The sequence below is a fragment of the Macrobrachium nipponense genome, chromosome 10, assembly GCF_015104395.2.
Source record: "Macrobrachium nipponense isolate FS-2020 chromosome 10, ASM1510439v2, whole genome shotgun sequence".
Lineage (NCBI taxonomy): Eukaryota > Metazoa > Arthropoda > Malacostraca > Decapoda > Palaemonidae > Macrobrachium > Macrobrachium nipponense.
Window position 1 is genome coordinate 78,141,755 of NC_087204.1, and position 6,808 is coordinate 78,148,562.

Sequence of the window (6,808 nt, forward strand, 5' to 3'; positions counted from 1 at the left end):
TAGGTATATCTAGACTATGGGTACTACAATCACGGTCTAGGTATATGTAGACCGTGGGTACAATCACATTTGAATACCACCACAAAGTTAAGTGACTACGAATCTGATTCAGTTCATTTCTTATTTACATTATTCCAGAAAGGGCTTTGAACTTTGCTGCAAGAGTTTGTACGCCCATGACGGCACCAAGTCTGGATAAGAGGGAAAGATGGGCTAAGAAATTCTTGCGGTCTGACGCAAAAGGCGATGTTAATATTCAGAGTAAGATTAAAAAGTGACTGGATCAGAAAAAAGAGTAAAAGAAACTGGATCGGAGTAAGGTTGAACAAAAAAGGGAGACAGTAGGATTAAAAAGTTTTTTTTTTAATGAAAACTGTCAGTATTTGCAATTTCTAATTTAGTAGAAAAATAAATAAGAAATACGCCCGATTCAGAGTATTAGAGGGCACACACAAGCCCTATTATAAGTATTAGAGTCTGTACCTTTTCAACCCTCAAAGTAAAAAAAAAATGAACTTCACTTAAGAAAAGGGTGACTTTCATATTAAAGAAATTCAACTTCAAATTTAACATTTATTTTCATAATAAAATAAACTGAACTTCAAATGAAAAAAGTGAATTTTTATTAAAAAATTTGACTTGAAAATGAAAAAAGTAGTTCAGATTAAAAATGTTGACCCTCAATTTAAAAAAATTTAAATAACTGACTTTCAATTTAAAACCAATTAAACTCAGTTTGAAAACAAATATAATATAATCTTTTTACACGATATTATTTGGGCTTTCTGAGATTTTTTAATTTCAAACACGTAGAAAATACCAGTATATTGCAAATTTGCATTATAATTTTTTTCAGTCAGTCAGTAGGTAAGAAAAAATACTGAACTGGTTACACTGGGAGGGCTGAGTAATGCGCAGCAACGGTTGCTGGGGAAGAGAAAGAGTTGCCAGTGAGGATGATGAGAGGAAATCCTACCAGCTGCGAAAATTGACTCACGACACATTCAGATGATACCGCATTTTTCAAAAATTGAATTTCATTTGTTTTTAATTGAGTCTTTTTTTAAAATTCGAAATCTAACTTTTTTAAAATTGAGGATCAACATTTCTAATTTGAACTTCTACTTTATTAATATGAGGGTCAACTCTTTTTCTTATAATTTGAAGTTTAATTTCTTTAATATGGAAGTCAACTTTTTTAATTTGAAGTTTAATTTCTTTAATATGGAAGTAAACTTTTTTTTAATTTGAAGTTTAATTTATTTAATATGAAAGTCAACTTTTTAAAAAAGAGGTTCATTTTTTTTTTTCAATTTCAGGGTGAAAAGGCGTAGTCATTTAAGTTTAATTCTCTCGCCCATTTCTGACATTTCGTGACGGGCTTTATCTTAAGTCTAGCAACTCAGTTTCCGCTGAGTTGCCACTTCAAAAATTAAAGTACGGTAGGCACCTATCCAGAATGATTTAAAAACGATTAGAAATGAAAACGTGCGGGACACATCGCGAAATTAGGAAATATCTTTCATTTCCTCGTCTTCAGCGAAGACATTTCAGCCGAAAACGACACAGAGTCATCTAGCCAGGGTTTTAGAAATGGAAGAAAACAAACGAAATTTGGTTATCACTTTACTTATCACGAAATCCAAGCTAGTTATCGTCCTGACAGGATGCCAGTAAGTTTGTGTCGGTAGGGAGTTTCTAAAGCACAGCTTTTTTTGTTGAAGTGAACGCACCAGTGGCGACGTGTAGCTAATTGTGAGTGCTCAGGCGCTTGTCATCTGCTGTTTCTCGCTCCTGACAAAAGGAGAGATCTATTTATTTCCAGAGTGAAAGCCATCTGAGGTAAGTTATTCCCACTAAGGAGACTTGTTCATGTGTTCCTTCCAAAGGCTCCTTCCATGCATTGTGCATCGTCAGATTAAATCTGTGATTATTAATACTTGCCTTCTGACTACAATGACTCGTTTTTTTTTTAAATATAAACTTTCTTGCTCTTTTTACGACGGATGAAAATTTTTTTTAGGGAGTGGCTGTGAAATAGACAAAGAAAAAAACTAACCACACACACAGATATAATATAAATATATATATATATATATGATATCATATATATATATATAGATATATATATATTATAACTATATATATATATATATTGATATATATATATATATTCTATATCTATATATATATATATATATATATATATATATATATATATATATATATTTATATATATATAATTATATATATAAGCGAATACCACGGGAAATTGGATAGTCAGGTATCCAAGCGCTTTCGTCTTTATTCAGACATCGTCAAGGAGCTACTAAAAGTACAATTGGAGAGGAAGGCCTCAGGTACAAACAGATCAGGAATACCAGATGGTTAATTATCAAAAGGGTAAAAATTAAAAGGGATAATCCAGGATTATCGGATATCACACGTCACAAAACTTAAACAGATTCTGACCCTAACCGAAAAATTAACAAAGTTATCTTTACAGTCCAAAAACATGTAAAAACTGAATATATTAATTTTGTTGCTTATATTTATCTACAACTTTTTTCATTATGAAAGCATCAAGTTTAAATAAACCAAGACTTAAATTTAGAACATTTCTATTATTTGACTTGATAAAACAAGATTCATGATATTCCTTTTAACTGTGTCATTACATGGGACTAAGGCTCTTGCTTGACTCCAGTTAATAGGATGGTCTGAATCTCTCATAGTTACAAATAATGCATTCGATATTTGCCCAGTTCTCACAGAATATTGATGTTGCTTAAGTTAAGACACTGTGAAAGAGATTTTCCCGTCTGTCCGTAATAGATTTTATCACACTTTTGCAAGGAATTTCATATATGCAGCCTGGAAGATCTTTAGGAGAATTTTTGATTACTAAATTCTTGACATCAATATGACTGAAAACAACATTTATGTTAAAAGCTTTAAAATTCTAGGAATATCTAAAAACCTTTCATCATAAGGTAATTTTAGAATGTTATGCTTACTAAATTTCAAGTTTGTCATTAGTTGAATAAAATGTTTTTCTAGCTCTTTTCCATGCCACATCTACAAAAGTCCTTGGGTATTTAAGTTTCAATGCAATATCAATAAATAGTTTTAATTCAGCGTGAAATTTCACCTCTTCAGTCTTTCGAAAATCAACTAATATTGCCTCTTTTGTTCATTACTTACTCCAATCACCATCAAAATGTTAAAATTCTCTGTTTTTCTGGGAGTTCCTAAGGGCTTTACGTGTCTGTAGCCCGCGAGTTTATTGACGCTGAAATTAAAACTATTTATGATATTGCATTGAAACTTAAATACCCACCGGACTTTTGTAGATGTGGCATGAAAAGAGCTCCCAAAAAATACCCAGTACCCGAGTACCAGCTCCGGCTGGCGTTCCTTGTGACCACCGCCACTGAAGTGCTGACCAGAATAAGTTTTTCTTGGCTTCGCTCAGTTAGACGTAGGGCTGGTGAAGCAAATAAAATACTGCTGTTGGAGCTGTATATCTCTCTGTTTCTTGTACAAATCAAAGTTTCACTGTATTAGTAAGAGACTAACATTTTGACTGGTGTGCATGTGTGTGTGTTTGTGTCTGAATGTGTGTGAGGGAGTGTAAGAAGAAGCGGCCCTGTATCTTAAAATATAATAAATAACATGGCAATATTTGCGGAAATAATTCAAAACAATATTGTACTATATCAATATTTTAATGATTTTTCTTTCAACTTCTGAGAAAACTATGACGACTCTCTAAAATCATGAGGGGTGGAAGGAATATAGTCATTTAGGCCAAGGCCAAGTGCTGGGACCGTAAGAGTCATTCAGCGCTAAAAAAAAAAAAAAAGAAACTTCAGAGTACAAAGGTTTTAAAGGTGTAACATGAAGAAAAGCTCACAGTTGCACTATGAAAAAAAGTGTCAAGAAAGGGTGAATAGCAAGATGGAAGAAAGAGGATATGAACGGAGGTACAGTAAAAGGAATGAAAGGGACGCATGAGGTGCACTGACGACACTACACCCACACCCCCTCCAACTTTACGCAGAAAAAAATCATGAGAGTGAGCTGGTGGAAGAGTGACCCTCCCGGTGTCGTTTGGCAACCAATGAATGTCTTCCTCTTCTCAGCTTAATCCGTAGCCGGGGGCATATTTGTGATCTGTGTTAAGAATCGGATATTGGGAGAAATTAGGACCAATCAGCGTTCAGAATTCGCTTGAGGCAATGACGTCATTATCCTAGCATTCATTCTTACTGTGTGTACGATTAATTATTCGCTAGTCACGTATTTTCTCTATTGATAAATTATAATCTGTTATGTATACTATTCGTTTTTTTCGTTCGGGTTACTTCATTCATTACTTTTATCGTCTAAATAGCTCTTAATTTCTAACAAATTTCAAGTTTTATTAATGATGAAAACCGAAGAAGTAGAATACTTTTATATAGTCATATGATTCATTAAACTGCCCTTCTTGACCATGATTGTCAATCATTTGTAAATAAACAATTCATTCACACGATCTAGAGTCGCTTATTTAACCTTTTAATGTCCGCATACTGAAGGATTTTAAGTAAATGGCATCAATATCTCAGAACTTATCTGTATAGGTGCCCTTTATGATGAGAAAACCAAAAATCCTCTTTTTATTATTTTCTTTATTGTTTTTTAATGTGTTCCAAAAATGGGAACGTTGGACACTTGGGGGTTTAAATCTCGGTATGAAAAATGAAAATAGAAATTTTTACCAAAATAAAATAAAAAAAAAAACTGGTTTTTTGTGTGTGTAAATCTTGCAATATAACATCGTTTTAAAGACGTTGTTCCATTAATATTAATTACTTTACTTTTTGTTTGATTATTTAAGAAAAAATGTAACTCGTGGAATGTGACACTACACTTCTTATGGAGCGAGCCTTTTATCACACAACGATGACCATGATGATGGTGATGATGATAATGATGGTGATGATAATGATGATGATGATGATAATGATTTTGATAATGATAATAAGTATAAAAAAATGATAAAACTTCACCCGCAAAAGTTTTTACCATCCATGGATAGAAGACCTAGGATATCGAGTAAATCAGGGTATCCGGCATACCAAGTGTCGAACGTTCCCATTTTGGGAACATCTTGCAAAAATATTTACATTGATATTTACTATAATAAAAATCATATATATATATTTTGTTATCGAGAATATTTAGCTATATATGTTTCATAAAATGAAATAATACAAAATATGAATTTTCTCTTATTGAAATAAAATTTTTATTTCGGGTCGCTAATTTTCAAAAAAAATCTCAGAAAAAAACAAGTAAAGAAATAATGGAAAATTGAATTTTTTTTCATCATATATAATGATTGATTATATGTCAAAATTATACTTAACGTGATCAAAACCATTATATTTGAAAATGAGAAGCTAGGAATATATAGAAAAATCATGTGCCCAAAATGGGAACGTTGGACTGTAATTAAGAGCACTCTATCATTCCTCTCTGACAATGGATTGCAAGGAAAAGCCATCATATTTCGAGAAAATCAAGAATATAGACATTCAAACCAGTGACAGTAGCGACATAATTGAATTAAGGACAAATGTAACAAGGCTGAGGGCTGCCACCCCTATTGTTTTTTAAAACCCAGATCTGGGGGTTTTGTCTCTCATCAGGGTTTCTGGGTTTTTTACTCGGAAATCTGGTTTTTTTTGCAAAATTATATTGAAGTAAGATATTTTTGTAAATAATATGTATCTATGGTCCTTAAGTACATAATATCAACCAAGACGTTGCAACTTGCAGAGAAGTTCTATTTTGATATTTACCAGAGTGATTCATTGGTTCGTCTCTGTTTAATGCATGTCTCAGACAGGTATTAAGACCATTTACACCATCACAGTGCCCGTCTGGACACTGTGTTACCACATGGAAAATTCAAACTTTCAAACTCTGTAAATACGAGATCTTAAACAATATACCTTTTTAAAAAGTCCTATAGTTAGGCTGTAATTGTAGGTCACCTTTAAGATACTTTCCTTGACGGAAAGTAGTATATACTAACCATTTGGTGAAACTGTTTCATAACTTTTGCGAAAATCTTGTCATCACAGTATATATCTATATATATCTATATTTTTATACACACACACACACACATATAAAAGGACATGTCCTTTTCTCATATATAGAAATAATTTACAACAACACACAGGAGAGTGTTCCATAGAGAGCCAGAGTCACTTAGAAATCAAACACAAAAGCACACACGAGAACCATCCAAAGTATAATGTACGGCAACCTTGCCTACCAACAATGTGGGAAAACATAGTGTAACGGCAGGATTACGGTATGAGAAATAGTGCACATATTTCACGGAACATACGACAAGATGTATATATAAATGGGATAGGGGGGGATATATATATAGTAGAACATAGGGTAGAAAAAAATATATCGGTATATATATATATATATATACATATACTATAGGATTACGGGAAAAGGGGAAGAAAAAGATAGATATTTATATATGACATATATGTATATATATATATATATATATATATATATATATATATATATATATATATATATATATAATATATATATATATATATATATATATATATTTCTTTATATATATATATTTATATCTATATATATCTATATATAGAGATATTATCTATATACATAAAAAAGATATATGTAATATTATATATATAGATATATATATATATATATCTATATATATATATATATATATATATATATATTCTATATA

At 31.6% G+C, this 6,808-nt stretch overlaps 1 protein-coding gene across 1 annotated transcript in view; it reads left to right on the forward strand.

Annotated features, from left to right (window-relative positions):
• Window positions 1–1,702: 1,702 nt before the first annotated feature.
• Window positions 1,703–6,808, forward strand: part of LOC135223712 (adhesion G protein-coupled receptor L3-like) — a 121,414-nt gene continuing 116,308 nt past the window's right edge. Inside the window, exon 1 of the mRNA XM_064262448.1 lies at window positions 1,703–1,842. The gene's annotated coding sequence lies outside the window, so the exon portion shown is untranslated. The remainder of the gene's footprint in view (window positions 1,843–6,808) is intronic.